General features: G+C 35.2%; 1 protein-coding gene across 2 annotated transcripts in view; it reads left to right on the top strand.

Moving 5' to 3' along the window:
• Window positions 1-17,301, top strand: part of LOC145298521 (acyl-protein thioesterase 2-like) — a 224,736-nt gene that overhangs the window by 147,372 nt on the left and 60,063 nt on the right. The gene's annotated exons all lie outside the window — the stretch shown is intronic.

Below are 17,301 nucleotides of genomic sequence, written 5' to 3'. Positions count from 1 at the left end.
TAGCCTGCTTTTGGTAACATTTATTTTTTATGTATTTATTTGTTCACCTCTCTATTGTTTTGTTAGTTATTCTAATAAATGCTTCCAAATTCTTTATACTCTCTAACCATAACATTCTTGTGTTGATTGTAAGATAGCCTGTCATATAAAGAATGATGCAGTCTATTTTACACCTCAATCGGATATTGTCAGTTCTGTGTGTCACCAGATTTTTATTGCCGGTTTTTAAGACATTTTTAATTTGGTAGAATGGTAAGAGTGTTCGCTAATGAGCTGAGAGACCAGGGTTCAATCCTCAATCAAGTCATACTAAAAACTTTAGCAAGAAAACATCAAGTACCATTTTCTTTTTTAAACACTTAGCATTACAAGGGGAGAATCAAGGGCAAATGAAGTAATCCTAGGAATGGAGTAGCGCCTTCCCCCAGCACTTAAGTGTATCAGCTAATGAAATAGGAGCCTCTGGGTTGCACTTAACTATAGTCAACCGAAACCTGCTGGAGGTCATATTAAAATTAGAATATCTTATAAAAATTTGACTTTTAAACACAAACAGAAAGAAAAGACCACTACCCTTCATAAAATAGATAAGACTAGTGATATCGCTATCATTACAAGCTTAAGACATTAAGAGGGTTCATGTCGAAGGCTGGTACCTTTCTTTGAGCTCTCAGATTCATGGATGGTCATTCATTGATGATGGAATCACGATTAGTTAGCCATCTCATGCGATCTTGCTCAGGACTGCTGTACATGGATCACATGATTCTACAGTATGTAATGCAGGTCACAGAAGCTGACTCAACCCAATTAAGGGGAATGTCATTACAACAGCAACAACAAAATTGGACACGGTAAACAGATCTTGAGGAATTTCACTCTTGGCAAATATTAAAGTTTTTTTTTTTTTTTTTTTTTTTTTCAATTATTACAACATTCTACAGGTGTGACCTGAAAACCCTCATTTTTTCCCAACCCTACTATCCATGATATCATGAATCATGTATTGACGTTTTTTACTCTACTTTTGGCCTCCCCTAACCTTACATGACATCGCCTCCTGTCCATCTTTCATGGGAACTTGTTTATTTCCTAAACTTTTTGGCATTTTGACCTTTACTTAATTTGATTATTGTCAAGATTGACACGAGCTGATGTAATCACCATCTGACATAGTGTCATCCATAATATTAATTGTAAATTATACAAATTTATGTAGTACATATGATTTTGTTGGGAACCGATTAGGGTAATGGTTAGCATACTGGACAATGGAATCATGTCTAAAAAGCTACGTTCCTATTGGATCTGTTATATTTAATTCTATATTATTGGAAAGGTCCATATCCACAATTTCTCTTTGTATGGAGTGATCCATGTTCACTAACTTTTTAGCTATGACATGCAAGAGCTTGAAACTTGACTGGAATAATCTTGACCTATGCAGATTGCGGGAGGAAGAAGAGTCAACCAAAATATCTCTGTAAGGATATAAACGGATGTAAAGGATGAAATGGATTGAATTTTTGTGAATATCTTTCAAACAGGAAAAAGATATGGTATTTTAATAACTTCCACCACAAGACCAAAATAATATTTTTAGAACTTTAAGAATTTAGCCCAAACTACCATGAAATGGAGGTTGCATGTCCAAGATGACCAGATATTAACTTTTAAGCATTAAAGATAAATTTGGCACCACAAAAAAAGCATAATGAAATGACTTGATCATGAAAGTTATCCAAAATTTGACAAATTATGAATATTTTTGTATTTTTTAGATTTGCCATCTACACCAGAAAAATGAGCAAACAAAATTTTATTATGGAGTGCAATATGTATTTGAAGATTTAATTATTTTTTCCTCAATAAATCAACTCTTAAATCTAGACATCCAGACACAAATTAGGACCTCACTGAGCATTTTTCTAATTAAATTCTATAATTGTTAACAATTACAAGCAAAAACCATTTAAATAACTTTTATTCATACATATGTTTCAATTTTGTGTGTCTGTAGAACAAAAATTGCCTTGGAATAAAAATATTAAAAACTTTTTACAAAATCATATTTTTAAAAAGATCAAAGCATAAAACCTGCAACACTTAATTTGGAATTCAGGAACTTCAAATGGCCATATTATGAAAGTATTTGGAGTCAGAAAATAAATGAAATTTTTAATTTGAAAATTTAAGAAAACCAAATGTTATGAAATATTTTATTAAATGATTAAAAATCATTTTTTTTTTTTTCTGAAACTTTATGTAATACTTTTATTTATTTTTTTAAGAATGTTTTTTAGTTTTAATTTCTTACGATTTTTCTAGTGGTATTAATCTTGAGGATTCAAGTCCTTTTCAAGAGTAACTGTCAATAACACCAAACATATCATTTTTTTCTCTCTCCAACCTCACAACCAACAGAAAATTGAAGAGAGGAAAAAAAAAGTCTTTGAAAAATGTCTTACACCGAAAGTTCTAGAAAAAAATTTTTTTAATCGTTTAATAAAATATTTTATAACATTTGGTTTTCTAAAAATTTTAAATCAACCTTGCGAAATAATGTTTGCAAAGATGTGACCAAACTCCTATTTGAAATTATTTTGAGATATTTCAGAATTAGTGAAGTTTTAGATAAAAAGTTGAATGTTTTTTTAATTAATCCATATATTCACTTGACCTAACAGGTAGATGTATTGAGGTATAAATATCCTAGTGTGTTAACTTTTAACATCCTCTAAACAAGAGAAAGGTGACAAAAAAAATCATGGATTAGAACATTACCATAACCAGTTAATCCCCCAAACTAAATACATAATTACAGCCATTGCCCGCATTAAGTTAGACATAGTGACTGTCTTTCAATAATTTATGTAAAGCTTTTCCCATCCTAATCGTATAGGGTACTAGCTGTAATATATGTCTCAGGATGGGTTCATAATACTAGGACATTATTGGACCCTTTTAATACGACTTTCAAGCGTCCAAAATCGTTCAAAGCAATTGGTATCAAAAAGGGGGGGGTATGATAAAAAATCGAACTGTTTTTTTTTTTTTTTTTTTTTTTTTACACTGGTTACCACTTATCAAGGCCCGGAAGCCACTCAGGGATAAGGGTTATTGCAAGTACATTACGTTAATGTAGAGATTTGATGAAGTGTTTACTTAAGGGGGCGGTTCATTAGGAATTTGTTAATGTTGGACTTGAAGCCATCCAAGTTGTAGTCAGGTGGGAAGCAGGCAGACGGAACAGAGTTCCACAGGCGTGCAGTTCTAAGAAAGAAGCTTTGTTCATGGAATCCACGCTTCGATTTAGGCACAGATAAAGAGTGGGGAAAATTTTTGACAGTGGATTCAGCTAGACGGGTGTGTTTCGTGAAAGATTGGCGAGGGGGGACCAGAGATTGGAGTTCAGATGAACATCTGCCATGGAAATAACGATAAAACAAGGATAGGCTCGCAACGTCTCTTCTGTGGGAGAGATGTTGCAGGGTAGAGAAAAGGGCATCCCCCACTAAGCCACGAAGTCTATTTTGTACTCTGTCAAGGCAGGATAGGCTGTTTTTAGCAGCTCCTGCCCAGATATGGCAGCAGTATTCCACCCTTGAATGTACTTGGCTTTTATATAGATAGAGAATTGCATCAGTAGTGAGATATCTTCTGGAGCGGTAGTAGGATCCCACTGTCTTTCCAGCGACCTTGGCAACAGACTTGATGTACGTGTTCCATTTCAGATCAGGAGTAAAGGACAAACCCAGAAGCTTGTCAAAACACAGGGCCTCTCCCAGACGAGAGCCATCCATTTCAATTGATGCCAGATGGGGATCAGAGCGTTGATGATGTAAGGATAGGAGTTTGGTTTTAGATGCATTAAAGGTAACCAGCCACGTCTTCCCCCACTGAACCACACGCTCGAGATCAGAGGAGAGAGAATCCGAGAGAACTTTGTCATTTACAGCCTTTGATGTGTTGCCGTAGATGGTCGTGTCATTAGCATAGATGTCAACGAGTGATTTAAGTATGTGTTTAGGGAGGTCATTTATGTAGATCGGGAAGAGAGTTGGGCCCAGGATTGACCCCTGAGGGACTCCAGCATTAATACTGCAGGCCTCTGATTTTTGTCCATCAACCACTACTCTTATGAGCCTATCGGAGAGAAATGATTTAATGATTGAGAAAACATTTCCAGTTATACCGTAGCTGGAAATCTTGTGAAGTAGACCCTTATGCCATACCTTGTCGAAGGCCTTTGATATGTCGAGCAATTGCTCTAGAAAGGAAGCCTTTGTCAAGAGATTCACTAATCCTGTGAGATATAACTGTCAGCACATCTGCAGTAGATCTTGCAGAGCGGAAACCATATTGTGTGTCACTAAGAAGGTTGTTTCTGCTGAGGTGGTTGACTATTTCTCTATTTAATATGGATTCCAGCAACTTACTCATAACACACAGGAGACTTATTGGTCTGTACTGAGAGGGAGATGACTTATCACCTGAATTCTTAAATACAGGGTAAACTGATGAGGTCTTCCAGGGAGTCGGAAAGCACTTCTCCTTAAGTCGATTGAATGATTTGATTTAGCAAAGTGTTAGATCTTAATGATAAAAATCGGTTCAGATTTTGGCCATCAATCTAATTTAGATCCTCTTTCTACCTCTCTCCTGTAAAACATTCACAGCAAGAACTCTTCTAGCTACAACCATCTGTTGCTAAGATCGCTGAGAAAATGGCTGGATCACTCTACTGCTCCAGTAGGTATCTCACTGCTGATGCAACCTTCATCTGTACAAAAGCCAGGTATGCCCGTTAAATAGAGTACTCTTGCCATGTCTGAGCAAGGGCTGCTCAGTGGCACTCCCTATCTAATCTTGATAGTTCAAAATCGGCTTTGAAACCTAGTAGGTGATGCAACCTCTTTCCCACAGAAGAGACGTTGCAAGTATCTCTGCTCTATTATTTTCATGGTAAGTGCTCAACTGAACTCCAATCTAACAAACTTACACAAAAAGCACTCTACTAGCTACAACCACTATAAACGATTTCCTCCACTTTCTGTGCATAAATCTAAACGCAGATTCCATGAACAAAGCTTCTTTCCCAGAACATTGTTCCACTGGCCTACTTCCTGGTTGAATACAACATGGTAGCCTAAATCCAATGTAAAGAATTTCTTATTGAGCCGGCCTCATAAATAATCAAATTCTACCCAATTTACACTATTAACAATTACATTACCACCTTACGTTCATTAACCTTTATCTTCGAGTGGTCTTTCAGGCTTGATATTTGGTGACTCCCAAGTAAAAAACACTGCGAAACACTTTCCTTTCTCTTTGTATGTACTAAAAACCAAAGAGAACTTCCATGAACCAATTTTTTTTTTTAACTTTTTATTTGTGGAACACAAGATTGCTTTCCAGCCGACTATATGGACGTTTTCAAGTTCAATGTTAACAAATGTCTTGTGTAACCATATTCTGTCTATTCCCCCCCCCCCTCCGATCATTTGTAATCCAAAGTGTCGTCCATCATGCAACTGACATTCTCATTAATCTTTAAGTGACTTCCAGATATTCAGAAGTCATAACTCATTAGTATTTAAAAAGAAAAAATCTATTTTCTGTATTGTCATGCTTTTTTTTTTAGATAAAGATATTCCCCTTCCTCCTACATTAATCTGCATAAGTCAGGATTATTCTAGTGAAGTTTCAAGTTCTTGCATCTCCTAGCCAAAAAGTTTATGAATATGAATTGCTCAGTACAGGGAGAAATTGTGGATATGGACATTTTTTTCATAATTTGAAATTGGACATAATAGATGCAATGGGAACGTAGCTTTTATCCATTAATCTGTTCCCAATGAAATTATATGTACTACATAAATTTGTATAACACTGTTAATGTTATATAATGGATGATGTTTTGCTGAGTAGCAATTATATTAGCTAGTGTTAATCTTGACCTGAAGAACAGGCCGAAGTGCCACCAAGTTTGGGAAATAGATGAGTTCCCACAAAAGATAAACAGGAAGAGATGTCGTGTAAGGTCAAGTGAGGTCAAAAGTAGAGTAAAAATAAAGACCTGATATGACGCATGACGTTGCGAATATCAGGGTAGAGAAGAAATGGGTTTTCAGGTTAGTCTGTATATGAGAATAGTGTGAGACGCATCACCAATGTAGTAATAACTGAAAGAAAAACTGATAATCGCCAAGAGTGAAATTCCCCATTAAAATATCTGCATCAACCAATTTATCCTGAAGATAGTTAACCAATTGCTTAAGAGAATTCTCTCTCTCTCCTGTGTTTACCATTACTCTCCAAAAATAAATATTAAAAACTCTCAGCCATCTCTAATTTATCTTTTATGTACATGCTAACCAGGGTGCCCGGCATTGCCCGGGTGTTTAGAGGTGTGTGTTGAGAAAAAAAAGTGGTAGTAGGCAGACAGGCTCGAACCTGTACTGTGAAGGAGGAACTGAATGTGAAAAAAAAAAAGTAACGTCTTTGCCGTTGCGTCCATGGCTAAACCGGAAGTGGTGAAGGTTTAAATTAAGGCTAGTCAAACTAAAAGAGTGGATGACTTTCGAAAATATCGGCGAAAAAAGCGACCCCCCCCCTCCTTGTAGAAAGTACCCAGTTAAGGGTGAAGGAATTAATGTTTTTAGCCAATTTTTCAATATTTGTCGTCTGAAGGGTCGAGCTTCAAAACTATATCAATCTTGTGAAAATCTGTCGCCTCTGTCAAAAGTTTTAGGCAGACATACATACATTTAAACAGAGAGGTGAGACTTGTATGATAGACTAGTCTGGGTGCCCGGCGTTGCCCGGGTGTTTGGAGGTGTGTGTTGAGCAAAAAAAAAAAAAAGAAAAAAAAAAAATTGCATTAGGCAGGCAGGCTCGAACCCGTGACGCGAAGGTGGAAAAAAAAGTGGAGGTGTGTATATGGTGTTGGTTGAGGAAAAAAAAAGGGGGGAAAATTGGGAGTGCAAAAAAAAAGTTTTTTTTAAAGTGGTAGTAGGCAGGCTCAAACCCGTACCGCGAAGGAGGAAAAAGTGAAAAAAAAAAAAAAAAAAAAAAAGTAACGTGTTAGCTACTGCGCCCATCACCAAACTGGAAGTGACTTAGGTTTAAATTAAGGCTAGACAATCGAAGAAAGGCAATGACTTTTGCAAATATCAGTGAAAAAAGCGTCCTTTCCCAATAGAAAAGTGCCCAATTGAGGGTGAAGGAATTAAAGTTTTTGACCAATTTTTCGATATTTCTTGTCCAAAGGGTTGAGCTTCAAAATGATACCGATCTCGTTAAAATCCGTCGCCTCTGTCAAGTTTTAGGCAGACATACATACATACATTCATATATACATACATACATCTATAAATATAAAAGTGAAAATGTATGTATGTATGTATGTACGCTTTTCCTCGATGTCCACAAAAGGCTTCTTTCAGAGAAGCGCTCACTTGCTTCACAACTTAAAACTTTTTATATCATCTATAAATTGTAATATCTCGCAGTTAACCACGGAGCTCGCCTGTCTATTTAATTTTATTGACTTTCAAACGTTAATTATTCGACATTTCCCGCATCGGAACGCTTTACATTCGGTTTTCGGTATTAAAAAAAGCGAAACTCGACTCCAATCACAGGCCCAGAGCCAGTAAGTAACGTTTCGTCAATGTCGACTTCGTCATATCAGACGGTAGCTTTCATTTTGAGACGAGGGAGCGGGTTTTTAAAAACAAACAAACCGATTTATTGACCTCATTAAAAACTTTCCCGCACAAAATGCTAACTGCTGAATACCTATCGGTGTCACGTCAATCAAAAACATGCACCTGTTTTTTTTTTTTTTTTTCACACTTTACTATTTTCCAACTGCGCGTCGTCAAGGCTTTTTTTTTTCACGGGCACCTGTTTTTTTATCACACACGCCTACAAACACCCGGGCAACGCCGGGTACCCCTCACTAGTCTATAAATATAAAAGCGAAAATGTATGTATGTATGTATGTACGCTTTTCCTCGATGTCCACAAAAGGCTTCTTTCAGAGAAGCGCTCACTCGCTTCACAACTTCTTAAAACTTTTTATATCATCTATAAATTGTAATATCTCGCAGTTAACCACAGAGCTTGCCTGTCTATTTAATTTTATTGACTTTCAAACGTTAATTATTCCACATTTCCCGCATCGGAACGGTTTATATTCGGTTTTTGGTATAAACAAAAAGCGAAACTCTACTCTAATCACAGGCCCAGAGCCAGTGGTCTCTAGAGAGCTAAGTAACGTTTGGTCAATGTCGACTTCGTCATATCAGACTGTAGCTTTCATTTCGAGACGAGGGAGCAGGTTTTTAAAAACAAACAAACCGATTTATTGACCTCATTAAAAACTGTCCCGCACAAAATGCTAACTGCTGAATAGCTATCGCCGTCACGTTAATCAAAAACGCGCACCTGTTTTTTTTTTTTCACACTTTACTATTTTCCAACTGCGCGTCAAGGTTTTTTTTTTTTTCACGGGCTCCTGTTTTTTTTTCACACACACCTACAAACACCCGGGCAACGCCGGGTACCCCTCGCTAGTCTATAAATATAAAGGCGAAAATGTATGTATGTATATATGTATGTATGTGTGTGTTCGCTTTTTCTGTATGTCTACAAAAGGCTTCTTTCAGAGAAGCGGTCGCTCACTTCACAACTTTTAAAAACTTTTTATATCATATAAATCGTAATATCTCTCAGTTAACAACGAAGCTCGCCTGTTTATTGAATTTGCTCGATTTCGGGAAGATAAATATTCAACATTTGTCGCTCGCCGCATGTGGGTTAGTCTTCTTCCTATAACATCTTGGGTGGAAAAAAAGCATTCAGCAGTAAATGAAGGTACTATCCCGCAGTCAAACTTGACCTCATTAACTCATTAAAACGGGCACCTGCCGAATCCAAGTAATTAAATAAATTCAAACGTGTTTCTGTTAGCATCTCGCGGTGGGGCAATCGTTAACGTCGTACGATTTATTTTTCACACTTTAATTTACAACTTTGCCTCAACGGTTCGGGTTTGATCCTCATACTTATTTTTTTATTTTTTTTTTTTTACCCCTCCACACACATCCAAACACCCGGGCAACGCCGGGTATCCCTCGCTAGTTCATATATACATATATACATACATACATTCATTCATATATACATTCATAAGTACATACATACATACGTAAATACATACATTCATACATACATACATTTAAAGAAATAGGTGAGATTTATATTATAAATAACACAAAATGACCCCCCAAAAATATACCCCTGTATAAATTAGTTTAGAAAATCAAATTATTACAATTATAATATTCCTTTCCCGGATCAATACTAAAAAATAAAAATGACTTCCATAAAAGTAATTGCTTGTAAACTAAATATTCTTGAATTAAAATCATTGTCTTTTTACTGTAAAAACAATTGTCTACTAAATATTCTTCAAATCCAAACATTTTAAAATATATTTATTTAAAAAATGTACACTTTTAGGTGATGGATCATGATGACCATTTTTGCTGATCGGACGATCTAGTTTTCTTTTTTGTGTGAAAGGTGATACCGTACGTACAAATAGGAAATGCTTGAAATTATTATTACATAGCTATTTATTTATTCAGATATAAAGTTTCTCATTAAGTTATCAGAGTTAAGTAATGTTTAACCTGTAGCAGATTGGGTGACCATTTAGAAATTCCAGGCACTGTATATTGACACCTCCCTGCAAGAATGGCAAAAATTTAAGTTATCTCCCTTGACCGAAATATACATGTGACTGAGAACCGCTTGTGAATTTAATTTTATCCTTGACACTTCTTCCTTTGGAGGAAGCTAGTTCAATCTGTTTAGGGTGAATGTCGTTTGTCCATCTTAAGTGGCAGTATAGTATATCTACTAAAAAGAAGAAAAAAAGGCAGCCGTTAAATCCAAATGTATGCATTATGTATAGCTTTTTAGCTTCTTCCTCAAATTAATATTCCTGCGAGATTTGACCAATTCTGTCAGTAGCCAGAACCTGAATAAAGCCGATGTTGTCCTAGGTAGTTTTTCTCAAATTTATTACAGCAAATGTAACAAGAAAGAAACTCTTCGACATGGAATGAGCCTAGAGAAAAATATTTTTAAAATTATTCAGAATTGTCTCAAACACAAATTAATGTGCATTCCAATTTTTATTGTATGCCCCTTTTAAAGTATCAGTTTCAAATAACTTCTATTTTTACATGTTTTGGGAAGGGCGTAATTTTACTGAATTAGCTTAATGTATATAAAATAATGTATTTGTATACTTTGGCGGCAAGTATGCATCCATGCATGTCTGATTAAACACGACTGTGTTCGTCTTTTTTTTCCAATTTTGTTAGTAATCTTTTCTATTTGCCGAACGGTCTTTCTTGTTTCGGCTGGTATGTTGATGGGCAGAAATCAGAATCCCACAGTATTAATGCTGGATTACCTCAAGAGTCCATCCTGGGTCCAACTTTCTTCCTGATCTACATCAATGATCTCCCAAATCACATCCTAAGATCATTCGTAGACATTTATTTGAGGGTGAAGGAATTAATGTTTTTAGCCAATTTTTCAATATTTGTCGTCTGAAGGGTCGAGCTTCAAAACGATACTAATCTTGTGAAAATCCGTTATCTCTGAAAGTTTTAGGCAGACATACATACATTTAAACAGACAGGTGAGATTTATATAATAGACTAGCGGGAGGGGGGTACTCAGCGTTGCCCGGGTGTTTGGAGGTGTATGTGGTTTTGGGTAAATCAAAACTTCGGGGGGGGGGAGGTTAAAATAAAAATAAAAGTTTTGGTAGATGAGTATGAGGATCGAACCCGAACCCTTGAGGCAAAGTTGGAGATTAAAGTGTGAAAAACAAAAAAGTGCAACGTTAACCACTAGGCCACGGCGACATACAACGGAAACACGTTTGAATTTATTTATTTCAGTATTGACAGGTGGCCGCAATAAAAGTTAACACTGCTGTTTCTATTTGACCTAATTAATGAGGTCAAATAGAAGTCACAGTTAACTTTTGCTGCGAGGCAGCCTTCGGATTTGTTTACCCAACTTTGAATGGTTTTTTCCCCACAGATATTGGGGAGGGGGCTGCTCCCCATTGTCCAGATTGAATAGCAATTTTCTGATATAAGAGGAGTTTGTCCTCACATTGATCAAAGCTGATTACTTCTGGACGTTTCCCGGCACGATGCTGAGAACGTACAGTTTGAATTTAGTTTCACTTTATTTATACTAAAAAGCAGGACAAACAGGGGACAGAGCGAAATAGCGTGAATCTCATAAAAGTCGACGTAAATAAATGTAGAGGCGACCTGCGTTCCAAAATCCTAGATATTATTATCTAGGGGCTATATAAAAAGTTCTAAGCGATCGTAACGACCCCGGGAGCGTATGCGAAAGAACTCTTTGTGAGACATACACGAAATGGTCACACACATTTTGCCTTTTATATATATATAGAAGGCAGTTGTCTGTATGTGTATGTCCAGCTAGAATAAAGAACAAACTACAAACACCCACAAAGTTGAATTATTCTTGATCAGTATTGCTGATGAATAATATGTAAAATTTAGAAAAAAAATCATTCATTCTTTAAGTTGGCAGATATTTTTTCAAGAGAGATGGGGTTTTCAGACATTTTTATGAATTAAAGTGAAGTAACTTTTTCATTCCTTGTGGAATCTGTATATGAGTTATTTGTGTGCATGTTCAGAGAGAGGAATAGGCTAAGCAAATGAGAAAAAGAGTGCAGAGGGGCGGTAAACTAAGGAGATAGAGGTAAAGAAATAAAAGTTTGAATACTTTTGTCATAGACAACATCAGGTAGCTCTGCTAGTTATAAATAGACATGTTTTTTTTTCTTTCCCTTACATGGATGTACAAATTCTATTTAAAAAAATGAACAATGTACATTGTAATTCTAGCTATAAACGTGCTTATATATAAAGTAAAGTTAGTCCTCCCCTCCCTCTCTATGGGTGCTCAATAGTTTCAGTCACAAAAGCTACATAGATAAATTTTTTCAGCTAGATCAATATATAGTAGAAATCATTGTGATACTATCGACATACCTCCCCTTCCATATGTTAGGAAGTAAAAAAAAAAAACTAGGAAATAAGTTTATCAGCAAAGAGGAAATTGTTCACCAACACACACAAAGGGAACTAAAATAGGATTGTTAATCAAGATGTGGCAGTGAATTGGGACAAAAAGACTGGATATATTTATAGTTAGTTTAGTGGCATTCCACTGACCAAAAATCATTCCATAATCATAATTTTTGATCCCCTGACAAAGAAGAGATTGGACCTAGCAATTCACACTCATTTTTCCGTTTGTTTGCATTTTTCTCAATGGATTTTAAAAAATTTTCCACAAACATTAGTTATCGTGAAAATAAATTTTTGCCAGAATGGATTTTCCAGGATAACTCTGGTTTCCCCCCAAAGGGCCATTTTAGGGGTAAAATTGCCCCAAAATTGTTTGTCCATCCAGTTATTTGTTTACACTTTTCTTGATAACCACTTGAATTTTTCTGAAACTTTGCACAAACATTAGTCATGGTGAAAGTAAATTTTTGCCAGAACAGATTTTCCAGGAAACCTCTCAACACTCCTGACTAACAGCTTCATCATGATCAACATGTCCAATATCAACACCATCATTTCCTTCGGTCCTGGATATGACCTTAAACTATATCCAGTAGTGAGGCCCCAGCTTGTGGTCTTTAGGGAGTGTGGAGCCACCCTTTACCATTGCTCCCAGGTCCACTCTGACCCGGAGTCGTAGTACCTGTTAGGATCCCAACTATGGGTTAAATAGAAACCGACTTGAAAACAACAAATATATTCTATTAAAAAAATTTTCTTCAAAATCTTTGGATTCGGCATTAATTAACCTGAAAAGGGTTGATATGCCGTAAAACAAAAACGATCAACCATCCTTTCCTTCAATGACAAACTTAAAGCATTAGGTCCAAGGATTCCACCTGCACATGGCAAGTTTTCCTTTCGTTGATTCATCACAATCGTAACATAAATGCTTCTTGCAGTCTTAAGCGTACCATGGTAATGCACACCAATAAAATTTTTTTTTTTTTTTAAAATACTCTCTTTGCATAACATGCATCGCACAAGGTATGTTTCATCTTCACAGCATCCACCTTCCTTGACATAGCAGCCCTCTTCCATATCTTGGTCATACTCGAAATTCTCTTTCCAGATTTATTCACTTGTAGAGGGGGACCTTGCATGCTCGGCTTGTTTGTTTATGAGAGATAATTTACAAAGATATAATGGATTTATCTGATTTTGCAAAAGTTTTGCTTTTACAATAAAATACCAGATTTTTTATTTTTCTCTTATCAAATTTTGACATTAATGTTTAAAAAAAAAATTTTTTCCAAAATATTTGCAGTATAAAAAAAAACGTCTTTTCTCCTCAGTTTAAAGAAATTGGTTTTATTGCATTTTGCATGCAAACTCTCTTTTTCTCTATTATTTTATTTTATTTTTTTTTTTTTGAAAAAGAAATTCAGCAGAGTGCTCAACTATAAGGAAAATCCGAAAATAAGAGCGTATTTATATTTTGTTTACAGAAAATTTTTTAGATGGGGCAAGTCATTGGTACCGTCGGTTTCAAACCTGATAATTAGAACCGTTTTTAGATACCCATATCAAGCTCTCTTCAGCCAATACTCATCCCGATACTGAGTATTGGCTGAAGAGAGCTTGATATGGCTATCTAAAAACGGTCCTAATTATCGGGTTTGAAACCAACTGTACAAATGACTTGTCTCATCTAAAAACTTTCTGTAAACTATATATATATATATACTAGCATTTCAGCCTGCCGTTGCCTGGGTGTTTGGAGGTGTATCTTGAGCAAAAAAAAAAAAAGCGGTCAATTTTTTTAACTTTGACCCTTATTATGACCCCTTAACCTTTATTGTTTTGGGCTCAAATCAAGTTAAGTTAGATCCATGTCCAAGGAACCTATATCTAAAATTTCATGTGTTTTGACCCAAAATTGTCGGAGGAGTTTAGTAAAGTTCTCAAAGGTCAAATCGTTGAACTTTGACCCCATAACAGCCAAATTTCTGGCTGAAAACTGATCACAAAGATTTTCCCAAATCTCAGTACCCTGTATATCAAATTTCGAGCCTGTAGACTTAAAATTGACAGTTATTGCGTAGGGAAATGTACGCACACACAGACATGTTCACTTATATATATATATGAACAGCAAAAATCTGAAATGATAACTCGCCAATTATACACTCCTACATTAAAGTGTATAATTGTTTGTGATAATGAAAGGACAGGTACAATTTGCTAGGTTATCTATAAAGGCCTAGTCTACTTTGAACTACATTACGTTTTTCATCTCCATTGTTTTTATTCATTTCAAGTTTAGATTTTCAGCTCTGTTTCTCTTTTCTTTTTTTTCGGCTTGACTCATTGAGCTTGATTGATCACAAAATTTCATAGAAAATGTATTTAAAACAAAACAAAACATGCGAAAGAATTCATAGAATCTTGAATCACAATAGTTTCATGGAAATTGAAGCCTGTTTACCGCTTGTAAACTGAAAACAAACTTTGTTTTGGTATCAAGAAGAAAAGAAATATATATGTAACGAACAACCGGTTTTATTTGGTCTAATTTTTTAGCAGCAGACAAATAAAGGAGCGTTTTACATAGGCACACACGCAGGTTCGTTTGTTTGAGTCTAAGGTCATTTGAACATAAAGGTTTCATTGTATTGTTGACTCCTTTGTTGGAGGTCAAATAACAGCACTTGATCAATTCCTGTTTTCTCTTGTTTCACTCTTAGATAAATGGGCATGGTATCTCTTTGGTAGGGCTGTCCAGCATTGCCCCCAAAACATGACAAAATAAGAGTTTTAAAAAGTGAATAACATAATAAGACAACAAACAAACAAACAACCCATTAATTCAAGGTCACAAGCAGAAAGGAAATAACAAAATGACCCAACAACAAAAACGTCACCATTTTTTTTGTTTACTATATCTTCAAAGAATAATAAAAATGTACGAAATTCATATGAATTTCATTCTTGAAGTTGAGATACTACTAAGCCTTATACTCTAAGGGTGAGCCAAAAGTAGGGGGAGTAAAAAAAAAAAAAAAAAAAAAAAAAAAAATTAGAGATCATGTATATGTACAACTATATATACATGCTTTCCTAAATATATATATTTTTTTACTGTCCACCTACTTTTAGCTCACCCTGCAGTCTCTTCCCTTAGACTTTGGAATTCCCTCCCTGTTTCTTACTTCCCTGACTTGACTAAGCCTTATACTCTAAGGGTTAGTCAAAAGTAAAGGGAGTAAAAGTTAAAAAAAAAAAAAATGTAGATATCAGGTATACGTGAATAAAATAAATACGTATTATATACGTTTGAAGCCAAAACAACGCATAATTACAAAATAAACAGATATTTATTTTGTTTGAAATTTAAATTTATAAATATAAATCACCTTGCAGTCCCTTCACTTAGACTTTGGAATTTCCTCCCTGTTTCTTACTTCCCTAACTCCGGTGACATTGTTACATTTCATAGTATTTGGCCTGCTAAAAAGATCTATTTTCAATACAGAAGGCAAATGTGAAATTTATAGTCTCGCAAGTCTAATATCAATGTATATAGAGTATACGAAAAGTACTTGTTAGCAACAAGTCATTACTGTAATTAGTACGCCTTCTCTGCATCAAAATTGTAGGGCTCATGCTTAGTGGGCCTGTCTGTACTGATCACTTCAACTTTACATAGGCTTGATTGTTTACACAAGCTGACAGATGGGCGAGCAGAGAAAACATGTTAAACACTGAACAGATGAAGGTAAAACTATGATAGTATAATGTAAAAAAAAAAAAAAAAAAAAAAAAATCAATATATAACGTTAACAGAATGTTGAAATAATTGTTTGATATTTTCCACATCAGACAATTGAAAAGAAAGAAAATGAAGAAGGAAAAAAAAGAGGATGCAAAATAAAGAGAGAATGAAGAAAAAGTTTTAACTTACAATGATGGGAGATTTCAAAAGACATCTGATGCACATTTACGAGGTGCCTTCAATAAGTTTCCAGACTTTTTTTTTTGAACAGACATTTAAAATCATCAGACTCTTGTAAATTCAGTATCTAATTGCTAGAGCTGTGACAACAGCATATTCTTTTCATTGCTTTGACTCTTGAGTATATATTCGTTAATATCTTATGTTTTTATATAGACTGATGTGGTTCTAGGTTGAGATTGACTGTGTCTTACTGTGCCGGATATATACTGGAGCCAAAACAATGAAAAGAATATGTTGTTGTCACAGATCTAGTTATTGCTATATATCTTATGAGATGACTTACCAGTTTTATGATTTCAGGCTCAAATGAACAGCTACAGCAGGAATCTGAATACATCCTACTAAAACCTAATTGTCACAGCTGTTGAATTTCAAAAATGCAATCTGAACTTGAGGACACTTTAGAAGAACGATATGCAATGAAATTGTGTGTTTAACTTGGAAAAATGCCACAGAAACGTATGGAATGCTTCAAACTGCTTTTGGACGATCTTGCATAAATCAAGCATCAGTTTTTGAGTGGCATAACAGATTCGAGGAACATAGGGAGTCTATGAGGGATCATGAGAACTATGAGAGGAGTAAGGAAGTCAGAACACCAGAGTTGATTGGCCAAATAAAGAATTTCATGGATAAGGACCATCGAGTGTCTATAGAGACAATAAGTGCACAGTTTGATGTCAGTGTGGGAACTGTACACACAATTATTTACTAGGAACTGAAGATGCAGAAGATTTCCATTTCACTTTATGTTCATAAATAACGGTTTTATCGTCATTAAAAGTGTGAGTACATTTTTTATGAGATACCCTGTATATTTAGAATTATTTCTGACCAGCGGTCTGCAGGAGTAATGCCAGATAAATGTTGCTAGCAATGTATATCTGATTTTCTACAAAACAAAATCATAGCCTGATTTTAAGCGCCCCGCCCCCCCCCTTTCCCCCGCAGCTGTTTCAGCTGGATTGCGTGAATGTTTTGTTAATTTGCAAATATATATATATATATATATATATATATATATATATATATATATTAGTTTCTCTTTGAAACTCTTCAGGGATTACAGAAAAAAGGTAATTCTATTTGAATCAAACCCATGATGCTTTAATTATATATTTATATCTT

The sequence above is a fragment of the Euprymna scolopes genome, chromosome 2 (genome assembly GCF_053919585.1).
Source record: "Euprymna scolopes isolate OS-2025 chromosome 2, ASM5391958v1, whole genome shotgun sequence".
NCBI classification, from domain to species: domain Eukaryota; kingdom Metazoa; phylum Mollusca; class Cephalopoda; order Sepiida; family Sepiolidae; genus Euprymna; species Euprymna scolopes.
This window is presented reverse-complemented; position numbering and strand designations above follow the sequence as displayed.